The 17,133-nt window shown below is 40.2% G+C and overlaps 1 protein-coding gene across 1 annotated transcript in view; it reads left to right on the top strand.

The window, feature by feature from the left end:
• Positions 1 to 17,133, top strand: part of TIAM2 (TIAM Rac1 associated GEF 2) — a 190,383-nt gene that overhangs the window by 30,533 nt on the left and 142,717 nt on the right. Inside the window, exon 2 of the mRNA XM_075267751.1 lies at positions 16,370 to 16,448. The gene's annotated coding sequence lies outside the window, so the exon portion shown is untranslated. The remainder of the gene's footprint in view (positions 1 to 16,369; positions 16,449 to 17,133) is intronic.

Raw genomic sequence — 17,133 nt, 5'->3', positions numbered from 1 at the left:
CTGCAGTGAAGCTATGCAAGAAGAGGAAAAGGGGCGGGCCAGACGGGTGAAGGAGGTGTGGTTTTCTAAGCAAACTTGAAAACACACCTCTTTCACCTGTCTGGCTCGTCCCTCCTTCACTGCCTCTCACATCTTGCTCCGGCAATGAAGCCACACAGGCAGGGAAGTAGGGGCGGGCCAGACGGGTGAAGGAGGCGTGGTTTCAAGCTTGCCGAGAAAACCACGCCTCCTCCTCCCGTTTGGCCCGCCCCTCCTTCCCTGTCTGTGTGGCTTCATTGCCAGAGCCAGATCTGAGAGGCAGTGAAGGAGGGGCGGGCCAGACGGGAGAAGGAGGCGTGGTTTTCTCGGCAAGCTTGAAACCACACTTCCTTCACCTGTCTGGCCCGCCCCTACTTCCCTGCCTCTCATATCTCGCTCCTGCAAACACGCGACACAGACAGGGAAGAAGGGGCAGAGCAGGCAGGCACCGTGCTGCTCTCCTTTTGATTCACACAGACGGGACACAGACGCTGCGCACGCTGCATTCGGACTATAAGATGCACACACATTTTCCTCCCATATTGGGAGGAAAAAAAGTGCGTCTTATAGTCCGAAAAATACGGCTGCATCAGAAAAGAAACCTCTGAAACGTTTTGGCAATGAAATGATTTGCAGACATGTGAGGTCGCACAAACCTTAGCTTCTGTTCACACTCTTAAGTCCTATTGTCTCAAGTTTCCATTGCTTTCTAGTGGGACACTGTAACAGAAGAAGTTTTCTATTCTATAAAGGAAAAAAGTAACCATGACAGACCAATTCTAAGTCTCTGGGATTAAGCAGGGTTGGTAACAAAATAGATCATAACATCCTGTTAAAATGGAAGTAACAACACCTTTGTGAACAGAGCCTGCGGCTAAAATCACAGCACATCTGGCGGAGAGATCACTGAATATATACACAGACGCTAGGCCCATGTATACAGCTGTATACACCTAGTAATGTAATAGCCCAATGTGGTATGTTTCCTTTTTATAAGCTTGAGAGTAACAGCATGCATACTGAAGCGCATTACTATCATACTATACTCCGAGCTGAAGTTATAAGACGTCTTTGCACGTTTACTGCCACAGGCTGACTAACTTTTTGAGGAATTTAGCAAAAGCTGTATTTAGTTGTATTCCCTCCCTGCACTCTGAAAAAGCCAGACAGGCACCTAAAACGGTCTGACAAGCTCCTAAATTCTATATAATTTGGTTCCCCTTGCCAGACAGAGTGTGATTAACATGTTAAACTATCCCAGTCTTGGCACTGAGCAGAAATGTAAATGAGTTGTTCAATAAATATTTTAGATGGAAATCATGAACACAACAAACTCGCAGAGGGATTTGCTAAATTGCTTTGAAGAAAAAATGATACTAAACGCAAGACAATTCTCATTTTAACCAGATGAAAAAGCAGCATAAAAAAAAAGCTTTTTTTTTTTTTTTTTTAAAGTAAAAACATGACATTGATTTTTTTTTTTTTTTTTCCATGCTTTAGGAAACTTTTTATTTTCAGCAGTTTAGAAAGATTTGCAATCTAAAACTCATTTTGCATCACATTTGGGCTCACTGTTTAAATGGATCCTATCATTCAATCATAATTTTTTCTCATTAACATGTCCCCAATGCTGCCAGAGAACTCTCCAGCGCCGCCTTCATCTTCTTCTGGAACGAGGACTTCATCGCGTCTTCTTCTGGTGGTGGCTTGTAACTTCTAGGCCTAGGGCAAAGGCAACTGCGACACAGTATGGTAAATGGCCATTTCTTCGTGGCCGGTGGGCATGCGCAGTCGGCTTGACATAGGCCCGAGGCCTAGAAGTTACAAGCCACTGCTGGAAGAAGACGTGGTGAAGACCTTGTTCCAGAAGAAGATTGAGACGGCGCTTGAGAGTTCTCTGGCAGCATTGGGGATGCCCCCAGTGTTGTTTAAGCGCTGGGGCCCGCCCCCAGTGCTGCGAGAGAACTAATTTACATACTTTCGAACAACGGATTTTCAAGCGAACGGCGGCGCAGAGAAGACAACGAAAGGTAGAAGACGAATTGCCTTTCTTAAGGCTATTCTGAAATGTTAATGAGAAAAAATTGTGATTTAATGATAGGATCCCTTTAATGGTTACAGCTAATGTGCCTATAGATTTCTTTGGCAAAACGCATTCCAAACATATTTACCATTTTAATATGCATAGGTGTACCTTTTTCAGTTATACTGTAAAGCATAGTAAACTACATGTTTTAGTACAACTGGATTCTAATGCGTGGTACATGGGGCCCCGGCCTTTATTGGAAAAGGTCGCAAAGTGAGGCTGTTCTTCATAGGTCAGATATTGATGGCCTGGTTTGGTTGCTGGACGATGAATCTCCATAGATCAGTTATGGATGGTCTGGTTGGGTTGCTGGACGTTGACTCTCCATAGATCAGATATGAATGGTCTGGTTGGGTTGCTGGACGATGAATCTCCATAGATCAGATATGGATGGTTTGGTTGGGTTGCTGGACGATGAATCTCCATAGATCAGGTATGGATGGTCTGGTTGGGTTGCTGGACGTTGACTCTCCATAGATCAGATATGGATGGTTTGGTTGGGTTGCTGGACGATGAATCTCCATATATCAGGTATGGATGGTCTGGTTGGGTTGCTGGACGTTGACTCTCCATAGATCAGGTATGGATGGTCTGGTTGGGTTGCTGGACGATGAATCTCCATAGATCAGATATGGATGGTCTGGTTGGGTTGCTGGACGTTGACTCTCCATAGATCAGATATGGATGGTCTGGTTGGGTTGCTGGATGATGAATCTCCATAGATCAGATATGGATGGTCTGGTTGGGTTGCTGGATGATGAATCTCCATAGATCAGATATGGATGGCCTGTCCTGCCTGGGCAAGCTCTTTAAGCAATAAAGCACAGATGGTCTAGCTCATAGTACCTAAAATATGAGCAAGCTGGAGAACAAATGAACATTACTTACTAAGGAAGGGATGTATACATGTATGGTTTATACAAGTATATATCCATTTAATGCTTTGCATATGTGTTGGTATACATTGGAGAGATGCATAAATAAATGGCCTGATCTTGTTGAAATTTTAGTCTATTTCCTGATATAATAATGTTGTCAGTGAGAATAAAGAAAGCGTGTGCATCTATTTAAATACCTTGTAGGATTTTATGCATACAAGCAGTGGTGTAGATATACGGTATACAGAGAAGACTTCACTACTGGGCCCTGATGCTTGCAGGTCCCTGGAGACAAGTGGCATAAAAGAGACTGTAAATATTGCAAACAGCAACTGATGCTAGGTTTACACCTGCACCAGGGTTTCTGTTCTTCAGGTCCACTTGGGGACACAAAGAATGGAAACCTAATCTACCTAAAAAGCGGATATCCGCGGAATACACTGTAATGGTTTCTAGCCAAAAAATGCGGAGAAAACCCATCCACTTTGCAGGTAAAATGTAGTGTCCAGGAATCAGTCCCCTAAGCTCCAAAAGCTAAAAAGCACAGTGTTCCTTCCCTTCTGAGCCCTGCTGTGTGTCCAAGCAGCCGTTGGCACTCACATTTACATTTTCTCTGCACCTGGGATAACCCACTTAAAAGTTTTAGGAGTGCTCATGTCTGTTGACACAAAGTGGGGACAACATATTGGGCACTGAAATGGCATATTTTTGTAAAAATTTAAGTATTCACTTTGAACATTAGTTTTTGGAAAGCACTTATGGGCTCAAAATGATAATACCCCTTGAGAAATTCCTTGACGGAAGTAGTTTCTAAAATGGGGTCATAATATTTGGAGTTAACTTATTTATTTTTATCTCAGGGTCAGTGCCAATGTAGTGTAAATGTCTAAACTGGGTCTCAAATTCTCAGATTTTATGTGCTGACATGAATGCAGCTGTAAAATAACTGGAGAAATTAATAGGAATATGATTTTTATATGTTGCATATCAAGCTCATATTAACGACTGCTTTTAATTAGTGATATATCAGGGCATTTTATAGCTAATATTGCAGTCTTTGTTTCATATGAAAGCTGAGAGTCTCTGCTTTCCTAAGATACCAAAACCATTTTTATAGGTAGTAGAACACCTCATCTTAGTAACAGTTCAGATAGAGGGTTGCTGGGGAGGAAATCACAGACTGTTTTCTAGGAAGATTAAGTTAGGTTATGTATATTACAAAAATGTTCACCAAACACCCCCTGACACAATAGCAAAAAATAAAATAAAATGGGAGTTACACTTTAAGGTAAATTTGCCTTTTAAAAGGTTTTAACTTAAAAATTTATTGAGGGCTCCATAGGAAAGGTCATTATTTGATGGTACACACTTTGGGTGCATTCACACAGAGTTTTGTGGCGCTGATATTGCCACGTTAACTCAAGTAAAGAATCAGCGCTGAGAAACAGACTCCCGTTGACTTTAATGGGTTACGTTTTCCGCGCGGTACACATTGAAATCAATGTTTTTTACCCTTTGATTTCATTGTGTTCTGCGCAGAAGACGGAACCCATTAAAGTCTATGGGAGTCTGTTTCTCAGCGCTGATTCTTTACTTGAGTTATTGTGGCAAAATCAGCACCACAAAATTCTTTGTGAATGCACTTTAGATGAGTTCAGGGTGGAAATACCACCTGACAGGTTCTCTTTAAATGGCCATAAACATCATAATAATCTATAAACTAAAGCTTTTACTGTTTGAATCAACTTTGTATAACTACTGAAATCTATTGCGAACATTGGTAAAATGGGGCATTTAAGTCCCACGAGCCCAAACTAGAAGGGAACGTCCTCTTTTTGTTGAGATTGTTTCTGAAATTTTGGAGGAATTTGGAGCCTATGACTTTTTTCTAATTGGGTGGCTCCTGTATTTGTCTCGCTTACTGTCACAGTTTGATCTTTCCTTTTTTATGTCACATATATGAAGAAAAGGTAGATACATCACCAAGTCTTCAGGTATAGCTTACGATAAATATTTGTTTTACTCCATAGACCATTTCTATCATGTAGTGGTAGCCAGTGACTAAGAAACAATAATATTTCATAGGCTGCATTTCAAGTTTTTCACCTTATATGGAAGGTTGCCTGTAACGTATCATGCAGAAGTAGTATTTGCTGTTGCTGTCACATTCCTTGAAGCTGGAAGTGCTTAAATAGCTATGATCTCATGCTAAACATGGAGAAATTCCAGTATTCTTTTTTGGCACAGACTTATCCATCTCAATATCAGTAAAAAAAAAACCATTGTAAACATACAATATAGGGTTATCTTGCTGGTTGTTATCACATGACTCTACATATGACAGAGTATACAAAAATCTGGATTATGGAATTGATATAGAAGTAAATGAAATGAAATGCTGGTACTGGGAATTGCACTGACAGAATACAGGCTGCCATAAAGGCTACTGTATATTTAGATGCTTACCGGAAAAAAAAATACTTTAGATTCACATAGTAAATCTAGATACTTTTATGTGAAAAAAAATGGATTAAAATGAGTAAAGCTTCATATTTATATGCATAGCCTAAGGTAACTGAACTCTTTTACCCAATACATTGCATTAACTGTCTTGCTTCATTTCTGAGATACAGCTAAATATGTCTCCTCTTGCTTTTATTGTCTACATGCAGATACTGTTTTCCTTATCCAAGTCAAAATATATGTCCCCTTTTTTAATCTTTGTGATATAGCTCGTCTAAAAAATTAACCTACAATGAATTAATAAAAAAATTTCAGTTTACAAATGTAAATTATTCTTCAAATGCTTATAATATAGAAGAGTTGATTTAATGATTTTGCCTAATATTTGGGTAGGGTGAAGGTAGACCAGCTAGTCTGAAGATGCTCCAAATTTATCATAGTGACTCACACTGTATGATACATAAACATGGTGTACGGATATTTTTAGTACAAATTGTGCTGTATTTAGCATAGTCAATCTTCCCCAATGTGTGCATTAAAGCTAGGAATGAGTTGCATATACCTATATATAGCTATACTATTAGGATACACTATCATTCAGAATTCATTATGTGATTCTGATATTTCAGTCTCTGGTTTTCTTTCAGCATTGTCAAATGTTAAACTGTACCTGCAGAAAAAAGCAACTACTGAGTAGCCGGCTGTACTTCCAACCCCATGTAAAAGTTAAAGGTCTTGCTTTTATTTTATACCACCGTGTCACAGTAGTGAGTTCTCTACAGCACCAGCATGATCAGACACTAAATGAAGCAGCTCTGTCTACTTCTAGCCCAGCAGGAAGTCACAGCAGGGTCAGACTCACCAATCAGCAGCTAATGGGCCTTTATACAAAGCCCTTGTCTCTCTATGTGTCTGAAACTACAGAAAGCACTTCACGCTCATTATCACTTCCCATAGCGCACCAGCTTTTGCAAGGTTGTGGTTTTAATACACTAGGGTGTCACTTCTTATCTTCTATCTCAAAAGAATTTACAGTGAATGAAAAGGAATGTTTTAATATTTAGTGATAGGTGATGGTTTGTCATTTATTAACACTTTACACTATTAAATGCTTTGTGATGAAAGGTTAAATAAATCGCAAGAATTAATTTAACGACTGAAAAGTTGAACAGTCTAGGATCACTGGAAGATATAACCTTCTTACATAGCTGCTGACTGTATGACTGTACCCTACATGTCTCCACCCATTGGCAAACACTCTTACTGTAAACTGTTATTTTGGTAGACTTAGAACTATCTCTGGAAACCTACACAAAATCACCATGCGCTGGATATAAAGAGACTATGACCTAAGAGGGACACATAAAGTGTGCTGCATGTTAGTTTGTTCCACTGGGAGGATCAGGAATGCACAGACTACCTAACTTTCTGTTTCTTGCCGGAGAATTCTGACGTGTGAATAGTAACCATGTATTAGGTTTCAATTTACAGACACATAGGGGGAGTCTTAAAAATATGCTGTATATATTAGGAGATGGTATGAATGGAAGTTACCTAAGATTATATTGGAAATGCTTATTTTTGTATAAGAAAGTAGTCTTCTCATTCATGACTGGGCTGTAAAATGATTCTAATCCTCTTACTTGCCCCGTTGGTTTCCAGTCAGCCGTTTTTTATTCTTTCAATGAACTACTGACATAACCTGTAGCAACAAAAGCCTATAGGATGTCTTAAAGAACTTTTTTTTTAAATTATGTCTTACATCCCATTGTATTATGATGGAGGTTTTTATTACAGTAGTACACTACTTAGGTTTGCTTAACATTAAGATGAGTGGCCATCCTATCTCTGGGACTCCTTGGCTGACCTATGGATCCTATGGATATAGACTTAAGGAATGAGATGGGAATTCCCCTTTAAGATACATAGACCAGTCAGTCATAACTTTAACACCATGTACTTAATATTGAGAAGGTCCCTTTCAGACCACCATAACAGTTTCATGGGATCAGACCAAATAGACTTGAATTCATTTCCCACACACATCAAGGATACTTGAGCATTCATGACCCAGTGGCCTGCTCAACTCTCTGTACTTTGATCACTTTTGATAGGTAGTAACAACTGCATGCTGGGAACATCCTACAAGACTCCTTTTGGGAATGCCCCAAACAGTTGTCTAGCCATCACAATTTGGCTCTTCTCAAAGATACTCAAATCCTTATGCTTGCCAAGTTTCCCTAACTTGTCACTTGCAATGCAATATATCTCACCTCTTGACATTTGCCATTTCCTTGAGTGAATTCCTGACACCTGGCTTTCATCTTATGGCTGACTGACATAGATACAATTCAGAGGAAAAATAAATAAATAAATAAATATATATATATATATATATATATATATATATATATATATATATATATAATATATATATATATATATATATATATATATATATATATATATATATAGGGTTTTATTTACATTGGTAATGTACAGGTGCTATAGTAGCATTAGGTTGTAAAGACTACAGGTTGCAAGTATGGGGAATATTATATGACTTCCTCACAACCTAATCCTTTTGGGAGCACACATTATATATATCAGCCACTATTTACTTGTGTTATTTCCTAATATATCATTTATTTTGATTCCAGTGATGGAGCATAACTTGTTCATTATTTGACCATACTGCATATGGAGCTGAGAAGGCATCATTGTAAATTTAGGATTTATTGACTTACATTGTGTAGCATGTGACTTCAATTTTTTTTACTGGCGTATAATATTTACCAGCCAGAAATTTGCTGTCTGTTTTTGCTGGAGATTTGTCATATGCCTTATGGTCTTGCTTTAGTGTCCGGCTGGGCACTTATGCTCATTGCTTAGGGTTTCTATACTTACCAGTAGCGATGTCACTGAAGTTCTCCTTCATCCACTTCAGAACTCTCCCTGGATTGCTCCTCCGGGTCTTCTTTGCAGTCCTGTGAAGAGAGGAGTGCGTGATCTCATGAGAACTTGCCAGATCCCACTGCTGAAGCTGCTCTGACACTGTCCTCTGCTAATTGGATAGTGTCAGAATGACATCGCTGCTCCCTTCACTGTCAGAAACGCCCTTCTGACAGTGAAGGACTTCATTAACATACAGGGCGCCAGAAGTAACAGGGCTCAGAACTCAGCAACGAGGGGGGCTTAAAGAGAGGATTCAAAGTGCCCCAGAGTCTGTGCAGCAGCGCCTATAACATGCTGCAGAAAACTGCACAGGCTTGGGGTGGTGGTATTCTTTAAGTAAGTGCCCTTCACTGTGTCCTATGATTAAAATAATGCCCCACTCTGCCCTGTTACTAAAATAATCCCCCCCCCCCCACTGTGTCCTATGATTAATATAATGTCCCCTGGTTATAATAAACAGTGCCTCTGTTGTATACCATGATTACTTGTGCTCCCTCCTCCAGTAATAAATGATAATAATAATACATTTTATTTATATTGCGCCACCATATTCGGACTGCACACTTTGTAGGGTTCAAACACAGACAAAAAAAAGATACATTACAAAGAAAGTCAATTCACACAGTGGGACTTAGGGCCCTGCTTACAGGAGCTTACAAACTCAGGGCCCGTGCACACACGTGGCGCTGATTCTGACACGTAAACTCGTGTCAGAGTTAGCGCTTCAAAACAGAATCCCATTGAGTTCAATTGGTTCCATTTAACGCGCGTAACACATTGAAATCAATAGGTTAAAAAGCCTTCCATTGATTTCAATGTGTAGCTCGCGTGAGACAGAACCCATTGAAGTCAATGGGATTCTGTTTTGAAGCGCTGACTCTGACACGAGTTTACATGTCAGAATCAGCGCCGCGTTACATCGTGTGCACGGGCCCTAAGAGGTACTTACTACTCACCTTCTAATGTTCCCAGGTTGTCATCCAGTCACTTCACTACCCGTCTCTGATCTAGTTACACAAGCAGCGCGATGATGTCATTGTGCTGCCTGCCTTCATGGAAATAGCACCGCATAAAGGTGTAAGGAGCATATGAAGTCATGTTTGCATCTAGACGTACCAGCACCATCACTATATTCAATTGTATCAGCATTATAAAGACGTGGTGCTTTAAAGGGGTGTTCTAGATTAAAGCTTAAAATAACAAATATTACACACGTACTTGTCCAGAGATCCAGCGTGGAGTCTTCATTCAGGTACCTGCTCTTTTTTGATAATCTGCTTGTGCACAAGCTCAGCTAGTCAGTGGCTGAGTGTTTGATAACATAGCATGACTGATCAGCCACTGAATGGTTGAGGTGCTGGTGTTCACGCTAAAGGTCATGGTCAGCTCACTGCTGGCTCCCTGACAACACCACAGATAAGAATGTAGTGTATTTGTTGTTTTTAGGCCTCTGTTTGATGTTAATAGAAAACAAAAGGAGCACCCTCCTCAAGGGAGTCTGTCAGCAGGAAAATCACTGCCAGATTAATGAGAGTACCTTGTAGGGTGGCTAATACACGTTATAAAGATGCCTTTTTTTACCCTGAAAATAAGCATTTTATTCTTGTGCAAACTAGATGAAAAGGGCTTTAGGGGCATGTTCTCTCCTACTCTATATAATCGCCCCCTTACCACCCCCATTGCATGATTGACTTCTCCCACTTTGTCTGCAGTTAGGGGCTGTTACCTAGAGCAAAGAGTGAAGCCTTGGCAGCAAGAAAAATGTCCCTAAAGCTTTCCAGCTTATTTGCAGAAGACAAAAACGCTATTCTCATGAAAATAAATAAGTACCATCATTAGTTTGATAAGAGGGAGTCTGTCAGCAGTAAAATCAAAGTCTCAATATTATTTTTTGTTTCAAAAAGCTAAAGAAAAATAGTTTTGGTTTGTGCAGTTTTATTTATTACAGAAAAGCCTATAAATATATAATGTATAGTTCTACACTGCCACCGCAAGGGTGTCTGCTCTCATATTCCTGTAGGAATGGTGGCCAAGCATGAGGACAGTCTTTCACTCTCCATTATAATGAATAGGAACCATTTAAACAGAAGAGTGACCGAATTCCTATCGGTCAGCCCGTGTGATCACTCAGTAATAGAAATATTGTCAGCGACTTGGTAGCAGTAGCTTTATAATGTAGTACCTAGACCAGCCGGAATCACTTGGTGCTGAACATGTAAGTGCTTTCGATGTTTAGTCTGCTGCTACAACCACCAGTGATCAAGCTTCAGAAGAGCAAGGGGTGTACGCTTAAAGGAATTTAGCGTGGTGGCATTTAACACATTTGCACAAATGTCATCCTTAATGTACAGTTGATTGTTGTCTTTAAACCCCCCCACAATGTGTCCGACTCTCCCTTTGTTCCTTATACTAAGCCGCCCCGATGAATACTGATTTTCTTCTTACATGTTTACTGTGGAATGAAAGGCTGCACACTGAGTGCAGTGTTTATGGCATAGAAAGATGGAAAATTGCTTTGTTTTTCGGTAAAAAGAGAAGGCCGAACATGTAGAATACATTTGAAGTTTCACAGCTGCTTCTCAGAACAAGTACACTTTCTTGCCGGAACTCTTATTCATTTTTTTTTTCTCTTTTATGTCTGAAAGCACATTAGTGTTCCTAGCTGGTCCTATTATTAACTAAATGTCTGAGGTGCCTTTTGATAAAAGCAAGTGATTAACCTTCCTCCTTCAGATTAGATGCCTGCCGCGCTGAAAATGCAGAACACAGACAGTACAGAGCTGATACCATGTTACTGTACAGCTAAAGAAATATTACTAAATTGTATGGACTATTTTGTATGACGTATTTAAAAAATCACGTAAGAATGTAATTTTTTACTTCTACTTCTAAATTTTCATTATAAAGATTTCGTAAACAAGATATTTTGTATGAAAATATTTAATAAAAAGACACAATTGCAATATAAACATATACTTGTCCTTGGCCATAGCCATGGCAACCAGAATGAATATTTCCATTGTTTACATGGCTGGCTCTATTCACAGAAAAAGAATGTGATGCACAAAAGAAACAAGGTCTATATTGCAAAGTAAGGCTAGGTTCACATCTGCGTAGGAGACTCCGATGCAGATTCCGCTTAAAATCGGAGAGAAAAGGGGCCACACGGTGGCTCAGTGGTTAGCACTGCAGCCTTGCAGTGCTGGGGTCCTGGTGTTCAAATCCTGCCAAGGGCAAAAAACCATCTGCAAGGAGTTTGTATGTTCTCCCCGTGTTTGCATGGATTTCCATCCCATATTCCAAAAAAAAGATATACTGATAGGGAAAAAAAGTACATTGTGAGCTCACAATCTACATTAAAAAAAAAAAAAAAAATCGGAGAGAAAAGTCATGCAAACCTGGCGGACCCTATTGTAGTTTATGGGGTCTGCAGGTGTCCGCTGGTAACCACTTTTTAAGTGGATAGGCTCTTTGTCTTTGGGGTCCCCATGCGGACCTGAAAGATGGAGAACCGAACGCTACTGTGAACCGAGAATGGCTATAAAAGGAATGGGAAATATAACGGAAGCACTTCTATTTCTACCTTTTACACAACCCACTCCTGGCATTGGCTAAAAAAAAATGCAACAAAATCTGCAACAAAAAAAAGCTGCATTTTCACAATGTGGGTGGGAGTCCAAGGTCCAATGTGATGGAAACGCCGCAGTTCACATGCGGCCCAACGTGGCGGAAACGCCGCAGTTCATCCACAGCGTTTTACAGTCGCAGCAATGTGGATGGGATTCTAGTATAGATCATGTGACTAATTACTAGAGTCATTCCATGTCAAGTGATTTTTGAGATTTTGTTTTTTGGTAGTAGTGTGTCAGAGAATGCAAAATGTGAAGAAAAAAAATTCTAGACATTTTTTTTAAATTGATTTTCAAAGTTCAGAAAGTGCAAATTTCTGTGTTGCCTACCTTTACATTTCTCCTCATAACTCAGGCTGGAAAAAAGATAGAGAAACAAAATAAACCCCATTCTACTCACATTAGCAGCGGACACTAGCTGTCGGACACAGACGGTAGCGTGAACGCTTCCTTAGAAAAGCAGGGATTTGACAATGTAGTGCAATAAATTAGCATTGCAGTCAGTGGCGTAACAACCGTGGTAGCAGCTGCCACAGGGCCCGGGACATTAGGGGCCTGGCGACAGCCGCTACACTTGCATTTTTTTTTTTTTTTAAATAGGCCGTTACCTGCTGGAGTTACTCCAGATGGTAACGGGTCCTATATATTTACCGATCCTGGCAGGGGCTGGGATCGGTAAGTGATGGCGCGGGCCGCACAAGCACTATTATACTCGGGGGGTCTTTTCGGACCCCTGAATATAACAATCGGAGCCCCGGGAGAGGTAAGATAACATAAAAAACTGTTACTTACCGCTCTGGGCAGGCTTCGGCCTACTTGCGTGATGTCGTATGACGCACGACGCAGGGTGCCGGTCACATGATGTCCCAGAAGATGGCCGATAGCGACGGAGAATGCAGGGGAGGCGGGAGATAGGTAAGTAACGGTGGTTTGTTATGTTTGTATCCCTACATGTAGGGTTTTGCTGTCCGCTTGAAACTGATACTGACCCACAGAATATAGGTAATGTCATTTTTAACGCATAGTGAATGCCGTAAAAATTAAACCCGTAAAAAATCGGCGCAAATATGGTTTTTTTTTTTTCATTCCACCTCATTCTGAATTTTTTTTCCGCTCCCCAGTACATTGCACAGAATATTGAATTACATTACAAAATAAAATTTGTTTCCCAAACAATAAGCCATCATGTGACTCTGTGAACTGGGGATTAAAATGTTATGGCTCTTGGAATGGGGGAGGGGAAAACAGAAATGCAAAAATGAAAACGGTCTCTGGCATGAAGGGGTTAAGAAGAACGGTACCATATATTAGTTGTGGTCAGCCCATAGGAGCTCTTACTGTGGATGTCAGCCTCGGTGTACCTTGTCTCCATCCAGGGGCCACATATTACATTAATTACTCGGTTCCCTGGAGTGGCCACATTCTGTAGGAAGTATACAAACAGCTGTGTTCACTATAACACTGTGTACATGTGTGGCCCCTCCTCTTCTTGGGATCGCTCGGGGTCTCCTCATCAAACATGTATAGCACACAGCAGAAGAGTTCTAGTAGTGAATACGAGCATAGGGTTGTGTATTCACACGTTGTACAGGATGAGCACCTCATGACTACATTTGGCCCATGAACAATATAAGAAGATAAGTGGCAGCACAGTGGCTCAGTGGTTAGCACTGGAGTCTTGGGTTCAAATCCCGCCAGGAACAACATCTGCAAGGAGTTTGTATGTTCTCCCTTTGTTTGCGTGGATTCCCTCCCGTTCTGCAAAGACATACAGATAGGGGGAAAAAAAATAAAAATTTTATCACTTGAATACTATTTTTCACAGGTTACCATTAAAGGCCATGCATTTTATTGTTGCCTCTATTTAAAAATCAAGAACAACTTGGTTTCTGTACAAATCCTTCAAGCATTGTGTTACAATTTTCTGCTCTATTGTCCTCAAAACAGATGCTAGACTAACATAAAAATATCCAGACAAAAGGAGGAGAATCTAGAACTTGTCAGTTCTCCAGCCATTAGCGTGGGGTAGAATAAATTGGATGTCACACTGAAAGCACTTAACAGGACTCGGTGAACTATGATGTAGCTGTAAAATAGAAGTATTTATATAACAATATATTATCTGAGAATATGCTGAGAGTACAGAGAATTCCTGCACTTAGAGGAATTAAGACAATGCTCATGTTCTCCATCCAAATCATACCTAAAAAGAATGGCAAATAGCAGTCATCATTGAGTGATCTTTGCACTGGCCATCTGGCTAGCTTTGCTTTGTGTCCGTCCTGCTCCATGCATGGCAGGCATGCTGTTTTCTATAGCGGCACGACTCTTTTCTGCTTACTTCAGTGAATAGAGGAGAAATTGTCCATTGTATTGGAATGTCGGTGTGCTAGGCAGATGGACGCTCAGCACACTTACTGCATAAAGAAAAGTGCGTTTAATAAATTGCTTTACTGAGGAGATGAATGGTCCTACTGAATACTACTTTATTGGACCAAAGCAAATAATTGAACCCTTGTTTTTCAAGAAATAAGAATGGTTGGTGATATACAATAAAATGAGAAGTTAGAACAGCAGCTGAAGTTCAGGCTTCTTGACACTTGATTCATAAAATTGAACTTCCTAGAGAAGCTTACAATGTAGCGTGTAATACCGATTATGGCCACTAAACTAATTTATGATAAAGCGTTGTTCACAGTGTTATCAGAGGATGCTTCGGTGAGCCCAGGCTCTAATATAATAATGGTAAATCAAAGCCACCCAAATTTGATGGGTCTATTTCCTAACAGTTCCTGAAGGGTAGTATCTCAGTCCGACACTGCTTGTTTACTTCACATTTTTAATACATATGTATTTAGCGAATGCCAAACAGATGCCGACAATGGATACAAATGGATGGAATTCTGTACAGTACAAAAATAAAAAGCATGATCCATTCCAGTCCACACTAAAACAAAACAAAAACCGCTAACCCGCTGCAATATACAGTAGAGGCCTTCTGGATGAAATTAAGTTTAAAAGGGTTGTGCTACCAAAGATCTGACCAATTCGGATAATGAATCTCTAGTGCACTGGTGCTCCATTCACTTTTATACACTGTCTACTAATAAGTATTTGGACACCCATGCAAATGAAGATATCTGTGGTCATTATGTATATCACCCCTTGGCCCCAGTGCATGGTAAACTCAACGCTGACGCCTATTGCACTATTTTAGGAAGCAGTGTGCTTCCAACATTATGGCGGTTCTATGGGTCAGACCAATGGATGACAACGCCAGCTGTCATTTAGCGAGGTCTACCATGGCTTGGTATAGTGATAGTCAGGTTATCTGACTGGACTGGCCTGCCCAGAGCCCAGACTTCAACCCTATCGAGCACCTCTGGGGCGAGTTGGATTGCCAAACTAAGGGGTGCAGCAGCCGTCCAAAATCCGTGAAAGAACTCACCTGTCTTCTGGCTCAATGGAATAAAATACCACTAGCCATTATACAAGGACTTGTGGAAAGCATGCCCCAGAGGGTTAAGGCCGTAATTGCCGATCGTGGAGGCTCTACCAACTATTGAATATGAATAACTGTTGTTTTTCTATTCTACCAAATACTTATTTGTAGACAGTGTATGTCTGCTGGGACAGCGATCTTTGGCAGCCCCATAGAAGTAACTGGAGCACTGGTTACATAAACGCACCAATGCTTCATTCATATTAAGCATACCGGGAAACTTTCAGTCGCCCATTCTTTTGATCACTGTGGGTCCCAATGGTTGGACCTCCAGCAATCTGACCCCTTTAAATTTTATACCCATTGCTGCTGCTGCTGTATATTGCGGTGAAATTATAGTTTTTGCGACATAACCCCATTATACAAATCTCATCCACATGCTGTGACTGGAATGCCAGGTGACCTGTACTGTTGTTATCCTGTCAGCCATTGCTACAGGTGAGCCGGCTCACGCTGCTAGATTTCAGCATCTTGTTTGTAGTGAGTGTCCAGCCTTGTGAGTTCGGTTTTATACGTGTAAAATATGTAACCGTTGTAACAAGACTTAAGTTTATTATCTGGAAAAGTGTTTGTCAGTCTGTCTGTGTCTGTAGGATAGTTCTATCACTATGATAAAAATGTTTTACTATTATTATTTGATATTCTAACATAAAGGGGTTAAATGAAAGGGTTAAACATTGTTTTCTTTTTGGCTCCATCAAATTCTGTGGTCTTCAAATTTGCCAATTGAAGCTTGAAAACCCTGGAGACCCTTAGTGACCTCCTTTGAATTCTGGCATCTGCTGCTAATGTGTTTCATTCCTTCTCTATTATGAAAGGCATCTCCTTGTTTTTCCAGACCTAGATGGGAAGAGGTTGCAGAGACTCCATGCTTCAGTGCGATATGCTGTGCCTTTTAGAAGAGGAGGCCACAGCTTGTAAGTACACATGACTACTACTACTACTACTACTACTACTACTACTACTACTACTACTACTACTACTACTACTACTACTACTATTATTATTACTATAGGAACTCCTAGAAGTGATTTGTTGCTTTGCATTTATTCTGTACAGTTTATTATGCTGTGATGATGTCACGTTACGATCAAAAATATCTTCTCATTGCAATATATGTATGCAAAAGTTTTTCAAGAAGGTGCTAAATCAAGCCATGTTTTATATGTTGCAAGGTGTAAATGTTTCCTTTTTAAGAAGTTTAGCAGGTCAGATGAAGACATTTCCCAAACTTGAAAAAGATTCATTGAGCCTTTAGGTTGCTATTGTCTGATTTGGTCTACACTAACAGTACTTTTAATGTTTCCAAAGGAAGATAATATATTCCAACTTTACCCCGTCCTTTGTAGTACTGTCCCTACGATGCTCTGTATTCGTGTGATAGGAATTGTTCACAAAGTTTAAACAGTCAGAAAATATATTTAGCAATTTATAGTTTTGAAGTATTCTTCAAGATTTTTTGTGCTCTTAAATGAAATGTAGATGCTAGTTCTGCTTGAGGTTTTATTTCAATCACGCTGTGGACCAGTGTGAAAGACTAGTAAAGATATCATGCTACTACTGTCATTTTAATGGTATAGAACTCCGGATGTATCAGTTAGC

The sequence above is a fragment of the Leptodactylus fuscus genome, chromosome 3 (genome assembly GCF_031893055.1).
Source record: "Leptodactylus fuscus isolate aLepFus1 chromosome 3, aLepFus1.hap2, whole genome shotgun sequence".
NCBI classification, from domain to species: Eukaryota; Metazoa; Chordata; class Amphibia; order Anura; family Leptodactylidae; genus Leptodactylus; species Leptodactylus fuscus.
This window is presented reverse-complemented; position numbering and strand designations above follow the sequence as displayed.